The sequence below is a fragment of the Portunus trituberculatus genome, chromosome 11, assembly GCF_017591435.1.
Source record: "Portunus trituberculatus isolate SZX2019 chromosome 11, ASM1759143v1, whole genome shotgun sequence".
NCBI classification, from domain to species: Eukaryota; Metazoa; Arthropoda; class Malacostraca; order Decapoda; family Portunidae; genus Portunus; species Portunus trituberculatus.
In genome coordinates, this window is record NC_059265.1 from 6,069,719 (window position 1) to 6,082,193 (window position 12,475).

A 12,475-nucleotide genomic window follows, 5' to 3' on the forward strand; every position below is an offset into this window, starting at 1 on the left:
TAACTTTTCAAGGATAATGTTCTTAATTTAGCTTCCCCCCCACATTTTAATATTTTCACATTAGCTCAACTTCCCCTCCATTTTCTTGTATTGCTTATGGTAAAAAAACCATTAAATTAATTACCTTGTTTATTTCTGGCCTGTTATTGTTTAGAGTGAGTGTGGGAGGTTGATGGAGGCAATATTGGTGTGTCAGTGACCTAAGTCAGCCTGAGGTGACTACTGACTAGTCAGCCACAAATATTCCCAGGAAAGGAAATTCTCCAAAACAATAAAGATTTCTTCACAATTTATTATTCAATCATGACAGCTCCAGGTACAGTGACACCACCATAAGGAGGTGGTGGTGGTGGTGGTGGTGGCGGCGGCAGGCGTTGAATGGCAGGAGGTCTGCGATGAATCTTTCACTGGACGGAGCCGGCGATAGTGGTGGTGTAGCAGATGGCCGGTGGGTGGGTGGCCGGAGTTGGTAGGGTGACGGGGAGAGAGTCAGTGAACGCGCCGTGGGAAGCCGGAGTCCTCCTTTGATGGTGCAGGACACACGGGATCGCTGCAGTCACGTCCTTTGAATCACCAACTCCTGTAATGGACAAAATTATACTATTACCTCCACATGTACACCATGTCACACGGTTACCATGGCACACTAGGCGGTGGCGTAGTGGATAAGGTGGTGAGCCTTAAAACACCGCCATTTGTCGAGTCGTTTAAAGTTACCTACATGTCACCATGATACCCAGGTTCTAGGTGGCGACACCCATGATGAGCTTCGGGGGATGATACTGCGCCACTGAAGGGCGAAGCTGAACAGCGCTTCCCATACACGTGCCTACAGGCGCTATAGGCCTTAACGTAAAAAAAACCTACAATACGCACTTCACTGCCTCAATCAGCCTCCTCCCTCGCCCTCCGGTCTCATTTCACTTGCATTCCAGTTACACTACACCCTTTTTCTCTCTCTCTCTCTCTCTCTCTCTCTCTCTCTCTCTCTCTCTCTCTCGTGTTACGTAGCATCACGGTAGCATAACGGCCCTTTCCCGTTATGACACACTCACCCCTTCATTCTCACATCTCCCAGGCCAGTCATGCCAGTCTCCGTAACCCACACAACGTCACACCCCCCTACAACTTCGCACACACCCGATCCTCACACCCATACAACAATCCTGCCACACATTCGTCTACCTGGTTAGTTGCATCTTGCCTACCGTTATTTGCCGTTTCTCGTCGCCAAACCGCCACTACGCAACACATTTACCTCACTGTCATCCACTCAACCAACCATTCTCCCTTAGCAGCAGCAGCAGCAGCGGCGGCGGCGACCATCACAGTGCGCGATGCAAGGCAGAGTCCTTCCCTGATCTTGAAACGGTGGCGGAGGCAGAGTGGTTAGTAGTGGGCGTTGTCAGTGAAGACAGTGCAAGGTACACAAAGCTCATTACCGCTGTGGAGTCAGGCCTTTGGATCGTCAACTCCTGTAATGGACAAACAAAAAAAATTAACTTCATTTATTATCCCTACAGCTAATACGCAACATTGCCCTAAACACTCCTTCACTGCCTCAATCAGCCTTTCACTCATCATTCTACGTATTCTTGATACTACCACCACCACCACAAATCGAACATGAACAGCATCTTTGAGTTCACCAATTACCTAAATCACTCGTGAACCTCTTAAAACATCTACGCCCGCTTACCACTTTAAGAACTAATTTCAAGAATATATACCCAAACTTATCGTTATACTACCACATCTCGCTTCTAACGCACGTACCTTGAAACACCAGCCCAGTTACATTAAGAAATCCTGTCCACTCATTCTTTTCGCCGAGGTAGCCATTGTATAGCAAGGGAACCACAACGACTTATCCGAAATATTTTAGCCTCAAATACAACTTACTTAAGGAGTTCTATAGTAACGCGACACGTTTAATCTCTTCAGCACCAAGACGCTTTTTCATGTTCCTTCCATTAGTACTTGATCTTATACCACTTCAGAAACTTACGCGAGGAATTAAAATAGTGAAGACACAGGCCATTAACCTTGTGACATCTATACACGCTTTGTAACAATAGAATTATCTAATCGTACACACGTCTCAAGGTGAAAATGCGTCACAGTACTGAAGAGAATAACTAATTCTTCCTTCCTACACAACTACAATGACCACGAAAACACTTCACTTGCCACGGTCATTACCCAAATCTATTCTGAACCCGTTACTCTAACCGCACTAGTAATGAATGACCAAGTAAATTTAACACTCATACGTAGCGATAGTTCCGGATACATCTTACATAGACACGCAGACACCGTATAGTTAACCTTCCATTAGACACAGTATACGTAGCGATGGTTCTCGATACATCTTAGTTACATAGACACGCAGACAGACACCGTATAGTTAACCTTCCATTAGACACAGTGCACATCCTACACATATCCTGTTATCCTTTATCAATCAAAATTCTTAACAACCCTCTATTGACTAACAACTTCCTTCCTATCATCACAGCAAGCCAACGCACACTATTTATTTACATACACCACCAATCTCTCCGCTCTGCTGTGCTGTGCTGTAGATCAAGCTTCCCGTTGCTATTACCGCCGTTACTGCACGTCACGCCCAACACCAATATACACACGGCCACTGGGCTGCGTAGACTCGAGGGGTCGGTGGTGGCGTGGAGACTGGAGGGATGTTGCGGGCGTGGTGTCTGAAGTACTACTGCTCTCCGAGCTACTGACCTTGCTTCGTTCTCGTCTATCCTCCCCCAAAAAAAAAAAAAAAAAAAAAAACCTGCCGATAAGGAAAGAGCAATTTGAGGCCAAACGAACATTATGAAACGCTGCCGGTGAACCGAACCACTGGTCCACCACCCGGATATAAACTAGCCACGCTCTTTAACGCCTTCCAAACCAACCGTTATTACACAAACTCAATTGCATATGTTTGTTTTATCAATCATTCTTATCTTCCGTGTAGTACTTAGAATAATACAGGATTTTTTTTATCATTTTGTTGCAACATTTTGAAGCTTCCTTCGTTGTAAATGATTATGATAGATAATAATTCTCTCTCTCTCTCTCTCTCTCTCTCTCTCTCTCTCTCTCTCTCTCTAAGTAAACCCTACGTGTAAATCAACGAATAAAGATAAAAAAAATAACGTATGATTAACGGGAAATTGATTATATATCTCTCTCTCTCTCTCTCTCTCTCTCTCTCTCTCTCTCTCTCTCTCTCTCTCTCTCCAAGTGAACCATGCCTGCAAATCAACTAATCAATATTAAAAATGAAGAGTCTCTCTCTCTCTCTCTCTCTCTCTCTCTCTCTCTCTCTCTCTCTCTCTCTCTCTCTCCAAGTGAACCATGCCTGCAAATCAACTAATCAATATTAAAAAAATGAAGAGTAAAAACGTATCATGAACGGATCACTTTTCTAAGGAAGCTTGAGTTGAATTGAGTTGTAATGATGGAAATGCAACAAGTTAGAAGATTGACTGAGACGGAGGGAGGTGGAGAAGGAATTAGGAGGCAAACTAGTGGTGGCTCACACGAGTGAATGGATAGCTAACCCTTTCAGTACCGTGACACATTACGATATCCATGCTATATGCTTACTACTTGGTGATTTTATACAGCTTCACAAACTTATATAGGGATTAATATAGTGAAGACTATGGCCATTAACGAGAGTGGTGATGAAGTTGGTGCAATTATTAGCCAGTCAGGCAGTTATGCAGGACTGATGAGCCATTGAGCTACCTCTCTTAATGAACCCCTTCAGTACTGGGACACATTTTTACCTTGAGATTTGTGCACGGTTAGACCATTTTTTTTTTTTTTTTTTTGACATTTTCAAGGATCTTTGGAGGTCACCAGGTTAATGACCTGCAGGGGTGGGGCTGGTGAACTCTGCTTCTTTGAATAATTACACCGCCAGTAATAGGTGATTGTAGTGATGATGATAATGATATGATGATGATGATGGTGATGGTGATAATATAGTAGTAGTAGTAGTAGTAGTACTAAAATAATATTAAATAAATGAATAAATAAATGAATAAAATGTAATAGTATAGTAGTAGTAGTAGTAGTAGTAGTAGTAGTAGTAGTAGTAGTAGTACAATAATAATAATAATAATAATAATAATAATAATAATAATAATAATAATAATAATAATAATAATAATAATAATAATAACAATAGTAATAACAATAACAACCACTAACAATAACAATCACTAATGCCACAACAATCAGGCGATGAGAATAAAGGTGAGGACAGTCAGTTAGAAAAGAAAAATTGGTAAGAGGAACAGCCAGCCTATCTAAGACAATATATGTATGTGAAGGTTTCCTATACTGCTGACTTGGAGGGAGTTACCAGCGGGGGAGGGGAGGGGACAAAAAACTGGCGGAGAATACTGAAAACGCCTCATTTCATAGGGAGTGTTCATATTGTTCTAATGTAATGATGTGTGAAGGTTCCAATTTAGATTAGTAGAAATAAATGACAGAGCTAGGATGTTCAGTGTAGCGTCTATAGAAGCGAGGGAACAGTTGAGTGTCATTGAAGAAGACGAGATAATTGCTGGTAAGTTGTTGTGTGTGTGTGTGTGTGTGTGTGTGTGTGTGTGTGTGTGTGTGTGTCCAGTTGATAGATGGACCAGTCAGCTTGTTACGGCACTCGACAATATTAACCTGAAAAAAAAGAGAGTACAGTGCGTATGTGTGTGTGTAATTCACTGTTTGTTCTGCTGCAGTCTCTGACGAGACAGCCAGACGTTACCCTACGGAGCGAGCTCAGAGCTCATTATTTCCGATCTTGGGATAGGTCTGAGACTAGGCACACACCACACACCGGGACAACAAGGTCACAACTCCTCGATTTACATCCCGTACCTACTCACTGCTAGGTGAACAGGGGCTACACGTGAAAGGAGACACCCAAATATCTCCACTCGGCCGGGGAATCCAACCCCGGTCATCTGGCTTGTGAAGCTAGCGCTCTAACCACTGAGCTACCGGGCCGTGTGTGTGTGTAATTCACTGTTTGATCTGCTGCAGTCTCTGACGAGACAGCCAGACGTTACCCTACGGAACGAGCTCAGAGCTTATTGTTTCCGATCTTCGGATAGGCCTGAGACCAGGCACACACCACACACCGGGCACCACACACCGGGACAACAAGGTCACAACTCCTCGATTTACATCCCGTACCTACTCACTGCTAGGTGAACAGGGGCTACACGTGAAAGGAGACACACCCAAATATCTCCACCCGGCCGGGGAATCGAACCCCGGTCATCTGGCTTGTGAAACCAGCGCTCTAACCACTGAGCTACCGGGCCGTGTGTGTGTGTGTGTGTGTGTGTGTGTGTGTGTGTGTGAATGAGTGTCCGTGCATATGTGTGTGAGTGAATGTTCACTGTTTGATCTGCTGCAGTCTCTGACGAGACAGCCAGACGTTACCCTACGGAGCGAGCTCAAAGCTCATTATTTCCGATCTTTGGATAGGCCTGAGACCAGGCACACACCACACACCGGGACAACAAGGTCACAACTCCTCGATTTACATCCCGTACCTACTCACTGCTAGGTGAACAGGGGCTACACGTGAAAGGAGACACACTCAAATATCTCCACCCGGCCGGGGAATCGAACCCCGGTCATCTGGCTTGTGAAACCAGCGCTCTAACCACTGAGCTACCGGTGTGTGTGTGTGTGTGTGTGTGTGTGTGTGTGTGTGAATGAGTGTCCGTGCATGTGTGTGTGAGTGAATGTTCACTGTTTGATCTGCTGCAGTCTCTGACGAGACAGCCAGACGTTACCCTACGGAGCGAGCTCAAAGCTCATTATTTCCGATCTTTGGATAGGCCTGAGACCAGGCACACACCACACACCGGGACAACAAGGTCACAACTCCTCGATTTACATCCCGTATCTACTCACTGCTAGGTGAACAGGGGCTACACGTGAAAGGAGACACACCCAAATATCTCCACCCGGCCGGGGAATCCAACCCCCGGTCCTCTGGCTTGTGAAGCCTGCGCTCTAACCACTGAGCTACCGTGTGTGTGTGTGTGTGTGTGTGTGCGAGTGATTATCTGTGAGCATGTGATATGTGAGTGAATATGTGTGCGTGCGTGCGTGCGTGATGACCAGCGTGCGTCCAGCGAGCGCCTACATTATAACTACGCCTTACCGTACACCAACACCACCACCACCACCACCCCCACCAGTGTCAGGAGCGAGTCGTCAACAGACGGGGCACCTCCACAAATTTTAAACAAACTTTTTCCTTAAAACGTGCAAAGGACGAGTGAGGAAGCAAGTGAATTGTGTTTTATGCGTGTAAGGACGAGTTCCTGTGCGTGCCATCACGTAACTCACGCCTCGGAAAGTAGTAGTAGTAGTAGTAGTAGTAGTAGTAGTAGTAGTAGTAGTAGTAGTAGTAGTATGCAGCACGTGAAATTGTAATTATTCTAATAACAATAGGTAATTCAAGCACTGTTCTTACCTTGAAGCACGACAGCCGAGTTCCCAATAAATTTCAAGACAGGAAACAGTTTTCGTATCACTGACATGTCTAATACCTGAACGCATTGTCAGACAAGACAATGTACGCGGGAACAAGTGATGGACTCTCGTCCTTATGGAGAGCTCTGATATAACCTGTGTGTGTGTGTGTGTGTGTGTGTGTGTGTGTGTGTGTGTGTGTGAGAGAGAGAGAGAGAGAGAGAGAGAGAGAGAGAGAGAGAGAGAGAGAGAAATTGAATTGGATTAAATTTATTTCTAATTCTACAATGGAGAGATGAAGAGAGAAGGAGGAAGGAAGGAGAGAGAGAGAGAGAGAGAGAGAGAGAGAGAGAGAGAGAGAGAGAGAGAGAGAGAGAGAGAGAGAGAGAGAGAGAGAGAGAGAGAGAGAGAGAGAGAGAGAGAGAGAGAGAGAGAGAGAGAGAGAGAGAGAGAGAGAGAGAGAGAGAGAGAGAGAGAGAGAGAGAGAGAGAGAGAGAGAGAGAGAGAGAGAGAGAGAGAGAGAGAGAGAGAGAGAGAGAGAGAGAGAGAGAGAGAGAGAGAGAGAGAGAGAGAGAGAGAGAGAGAGAGAGAGAACTTAAACAATATTTCATCACACTCACACCACTCCACCAAGACCATCACCACCACCACTACTACTACTACTACTACTACTACTACTACTACTACTACTACCAGCACCACCACCACCATCACCACCATTGAGGATGAAAAAAGACACCATTATTAATTTCAACCTTCATGTTTTATTTATTTATTCATTTGTCCTACAACTCTAAAATCAACATCATCATCACTGAAAATAATAATAGTAACAAAAATAATAATAATAATAATAATAATAATAATAATAATAATAATAATAATAATAATAATAACTATTAAATGCACTATATATATGTGCGTGTGTGTGTGTATTTTCGAATTAATTGAATGACATTAGGAAGGGTGTATGGAGGGCAGTCCCAAATGCCTTCAAAACACACAAACTGTCTTACAATGTTCTCAAAACATGCCAAACTGTGTTAAAATGCCTTTAAAACATGTCAAATTGTCTTAAAATGTTCTCAAAACCTACCAAATTGTGTTGAAATACCTTTAAAACATGTCAAACCGTCTTAAAATGTCTCAAAACATGCTAAACTGTGTTAAAATGCCTTTAAAACATGTCAAACTGTCTTAAAATGTTCTCAAAACATACCAAATTGTGTTGAAATATCTTTAAAACATGTCGAACTGTCTTAAAATATTCTCAAAACATGCCAAATTTTGTTAAAATGCCTTTAAAACATGTCAAACTGACTTAAATATCTTAAAACAAGCCAAACAGTTAAAATGCCTTTAAAACATGTCACAAACTGTCTTAAAATGTCCTCAAAACACGCCAAACTGTGTTGAAACATATCAAACTGTCTTAAAATGTTCTCGAAACATGCCAAACTGTGTTGAAATGACTTTAAAACATGTCTTAAAATGTTCTCAAAACACGCAAAACTCTGTTGAAATGCCTTTAAAACATGTCAAACTGTCTGAAAATGTCCTCAAAGCAAGCCAAACTGTGTTAAAATTGAACACTAAGGAACAAACTGTCTACAACTGTGAAGCTATCAAAAGCTGTCCAATTGTAGAAGGAAAATAAGGACCAATAATTATGTAATGAAGCACACACCTCAATGACTGGCTGGCTGGCTGGCTGGCTGGGTGTGTGGCTGACTGACATCTCTGCAGTGATCCTCTTCCTTGCTTTACTTGTCTTTCTGGCAGTGTATTTGTGCAATCTGGAAGAGAAGCATTGCATTAGAACAGTGAGCAAGTTGGTAATGCTTACAGGAAAAGTCGAACTGTTGTCAATTTACGTATGAATGAACCTAACAAATTACCAGCTTATGTATCTATCTATCTACACACAAGCATGTAGATATCTCCACCAGCACCGCCAACACCCACACCTGCCCACCTTCGCCATCATGAACGGCAGTGTGTCAGTTTACACAATACTACTAGTATTTCCATGCCACTATATTGTAGCATCATATCACCTCAGACGCTGGTCAACAAGACGAGACACAGCAAGGAGACCAGACCAGACCAGAGACACGAGAGAGAGAGAGAGAGAGAGAGAGAGAGAGAGAGAGAGAGAGAGAGAGAGAGAGAGAGAGAGAGGAGAATCACGACACACACACACACACACACACACACACACACACACACACACACACACACAAAGCTATGGGCGGCGTCAACAGCTCCACACCCACTGCCGCCCATATTTGTCCCGCCCATGCATGCTCACGCCCAAGCTTCCCCAGTCAGCCCATACGCCTCCGCAGCCGCCCTCACTATATAATGAAGTGACTCAAGACACACAGATCCACGTGTTCCGGAGAAAACTGACGTCTGGCAGGCGAGAGAGAGAGAGAGAGAGAGAGAGAGAGAGAGAGAGAGAGAGAGAGAGAGAGAGAGAGAGAGAGAGATAAGGGTGTTTACTAGAAGTGTCAGGAGGCGGCGTGTAACTCTTACAAAGAGTGTCTCCATCTTGTGGTGGTGATTGATGCACTACATAAAGCAGAGTTCAGTGTAATTATCTTCCAGCAGTCCACCTCGCCATGCCCTCTTGTGTTTCTTGTTAAAGCAGGCACCACCCTCCCACGCATTATAACTACCATACGCCTAATTAACTACCTTACCGCTAACTGTCCACATGTGACTCCTTCAATGCACGACACACCTTCCTAGTACAGCCTGTCAACCCCGTCACTGTCCCATCACCGTCCCATCACTAATGACACTGTGGCACCATTAATTAACTACCCTTCTCTATCCACTCACTCCCACACGTCACGTCACCCCTTCAGTGCATTATTATACAGCTTTCTATTAAATTATCCGCCCCATTACCGTCCCATCACTGTCTCATCATGTTTGTTACCTCCACTCTATTAATAGACTCACCCTCTCACTGAGCAGGTGGAGCTGGTGGACTAGGTGGGGCAAGTGGGGCGGTCACCGTGTTCCCAGGTCTCGTGTCTGGTGAGGAAGAGGACGTCTGGTCACTGGCGGCGGTGGTGGTGGTGGACGTGGTGGGAGTTGCCAAATGGAAATATTCTACGTCACCAGATCCACCTTGAAAAGCCGCAAAAAGATCGCCAAATCATTGTTGTACATGCTACAAATGTTCCTAGACGAAGTAATTGGCTTGATTAACACACAGGCTAATCAGTATAGGGCCCCGTTGACCGTTTATCCCTCCGAGTGACGCAGAGCAAACCTGTCTCGGGAGTCTCGATCGCCACCCTCTAATCACTCGCCTTTTAAATCCGATTGATGTTTAATTGATTGATTGATAAGTTTATTGTTGTAGCAGTGTATACACCATCGAAATGTTGTTCATTTCCCTATGAATGAACCTATCAAATTACCAAGTTATCTATCTATCTATCTACACACAAGCATGTAAATATCTTCTCCAGCACCGCCAACACCCACACCTGCCCACCTTCGCCATCATGAACGGGAGTGTGTCAGTTTACACATTACTACTAGTATTTCCATGCAACTATATTGTGGCATTATATCACCTCAGACGCTGTGGCGCCATGCAACAAATTGTTCACTAATTTCGCTTCACTTGCAAACCAGATATTGTTTTGCATCTCTTTCAACTGATAGGAAAACAAGTCGATACATTATGCATTTTATTATATCAAGAGATATTGTGTTGCCATTAGAAATATATAGGAGTATCATTCACAAGATATCGTCATATCAGTAGGTATGAAAAATAAATACAAGTAACAAAAACTGCACCACGTTACAAGACACTGGCCAGACACTTAAATTAAGTATTGCATTGAAAGACTCACAAAACATCATCTCGGGAAACACGTAACAATACCTTTGTGCTTCACAACAGGAAGGATGAGTGATGAGCAGAGGAATCGTGACCCAAGAGGTTACCTTCCTCTCTTAGTCTACACTCTCCTTTCTTAAATACTATATACATATGTACACCGTACACTCCTATTACAATGCTATGCATAACTTCTAAATATTACCGTTTTCTGCTGGTGTAGATAAGGCATTGCAAAAAACCATACCCGCTACATATCTACAACTGTCTACAAATTCTACAAATTTATCAACCCAATCTACAAATGGTCAATGAAATACACTACACCAGTGATGAAGATCTGTGGCCAACCTTCAGAACTTCATTGGTACGTCTCCAAGAATCATCCTTTTCTTCTCCCTCTTCCTTTTTTCCTCCTCTTGTTCCTTTGGCAACACCGGCAGTAGTAGCAATCTGGTGTCCGTTGTATGTCATGCACGCTCACTCCAAAAACTTGCCTCACTTCTTTGGCGTTAGTAGTACTGAATCCTGGAACAAGAGATGGAACAATATTGTAATGGCGTCCTCCTCAATGCCTGTTGTCTTGTAGTACAGAGGGTTGAGGAAGGTATTGTGGATGATGTAACGATAAGTATGGTATATTAAGGAGAGCCAAGGTGGATCGGGTTTGCGTGGGTGGCTCTGTAGGCCTAAGGAGGAAAACTGCCGTACCAAACGCATAATTAATACGAGCGGAGGAACTTTATGAGTAGGGATTTTGGAATGTTGTGCATGGTAGAAATATTAGTGTTAGCATGAAGTGTACTACAACATGTATAAGGAGGAATAGAGTAAGGAAGGCAGCGTATTTAACATTGCGTGAATTGGCACGCGGGGCAGTAGATTTGAGTGGGGGCAGGAAAGGACGCGATCTCGGATGAAGGGAGTGAGTGGCACTCTCTACTCGGACATATGTGGGGTGTGGACGCGTCACGGTGAGCGAGGGTCTCTGATCAGGTGGGTAATGTGATCAGGGCAGTGGAATTTCGTGTTAATATAATCGAGGGTGTCATTATGTGGAGTTAAGTCGTGTATTCAAGTGAGGAGAGTGTGTTTCTCTGTTGTTGGTTAAGAGTGCCGCGTCACTTTCATCGTTTTTTGTTCGAATGTACTTTACTTTATTTGAAATATATGTAAAATTGACTTGGAAGAGAGTTTTCCTTCAATGAAAATCCCAGCCCGTGTGGTACAATGATAACACGTCGACGAATGATGAGTGATGAGCAGAGGACTTGTGTCCCGAGAGGTTTTTTTTTCATGTAGGAAGAGCGCCAGCCAAGGGCAAGAAACAAAGAAAAGATAAAAAAAAAAAAAAAAAAAGGCCCACTTGAGTGCTGGCTCTCTAAAAAGTGGAAAAGCGTCAGCCAAAACAAGGGAGGAAATGCCTCGATATCTCTCTCTTCAAAGAAGACAAGTCGCAAGAATTCAGAAATACAGATGCAGGTAGGGAGTTCCAGATTGTACAAATGAAAAGGATGAATGATTGAGAGTACTGGTTAACTCTTGCGTTGGGAAGTTGGACACAATAGGGATGAGAAGAAAGCCTTGTAAAGCGAGGCCGCAGGACGAGGGGAGGCATAAAGATAGCAAGATCTGTAGAACAGTTAGCATGAAAATAACGATAAAAGAGAAGGAGATTCAACATTTCGGCGGTGAAAAGAGGCTGAATTAGTTAGTCAGAGGAGGGGAATACCAAAACAATTGTTCAGTTTACTGTCCATATCAATTTGGAACACTGCCGAACCTGTTATAATGGTCAACAATTTGAAATCATTGAACCTAGCTTTGTCAAATCCCTTGGATACTGCCAACATGAAAAACCTCATAGTACCAATAAACGCACTTACAATTCACTACAAGCACACAGTATGCACCAATACTGACACCACACCACAAAACACACCATACACAACTGACACACACACAAACAACTTAAATCACTCAAAACTAACCCAAAACACCCTGCAACACCTCAAAATATAAAAAGCTCACCCAAAACACATTACAGACACCCAAGTTACCAATATCATCCCTAGATACACA

At 43.5% G+C, this 12,475-nt stretch overlaps 2 long non-coding RNA genes across 2 annotated transcripts; both read right to left on the reverse strand.

The window, feature by feature from the left end:
* Positions 1-277: 277 nt before the first annotated feature.
* Positions 278-2,748, reverse strand: LOC123502467. Its single transcript, XR_006674107.1, has 3 exons — positions 2,549-2,748; positions 1,283-1,475; positions 278-580 (listed from the first exon to the last, which is right to left on the reverse strand). It is a non-coding gene; the product is annotated as an uncharacterized LOC123502467 (long non-coding RNA).
* Positions 2,749-7,281: 4,533 nt separating this feature from the next.
* LOC123502469 lies at positions 7,282-9,556 on the reverse strand. The gene is made up of 3 exons (XR_006674109.1): positions 9,496-9,556; positions 8,213-8,321; positions 7,282-7,339 (listed from the first exon to the last, which is right to left on the reverse strand). It is a non-coding gene; the product is annotated as an uncharacterized LOC123502469 (long non-coding RNA).
* Between the last annotated feature and the right edge of the window lie 2,919 nt (positions 9,557-12,475).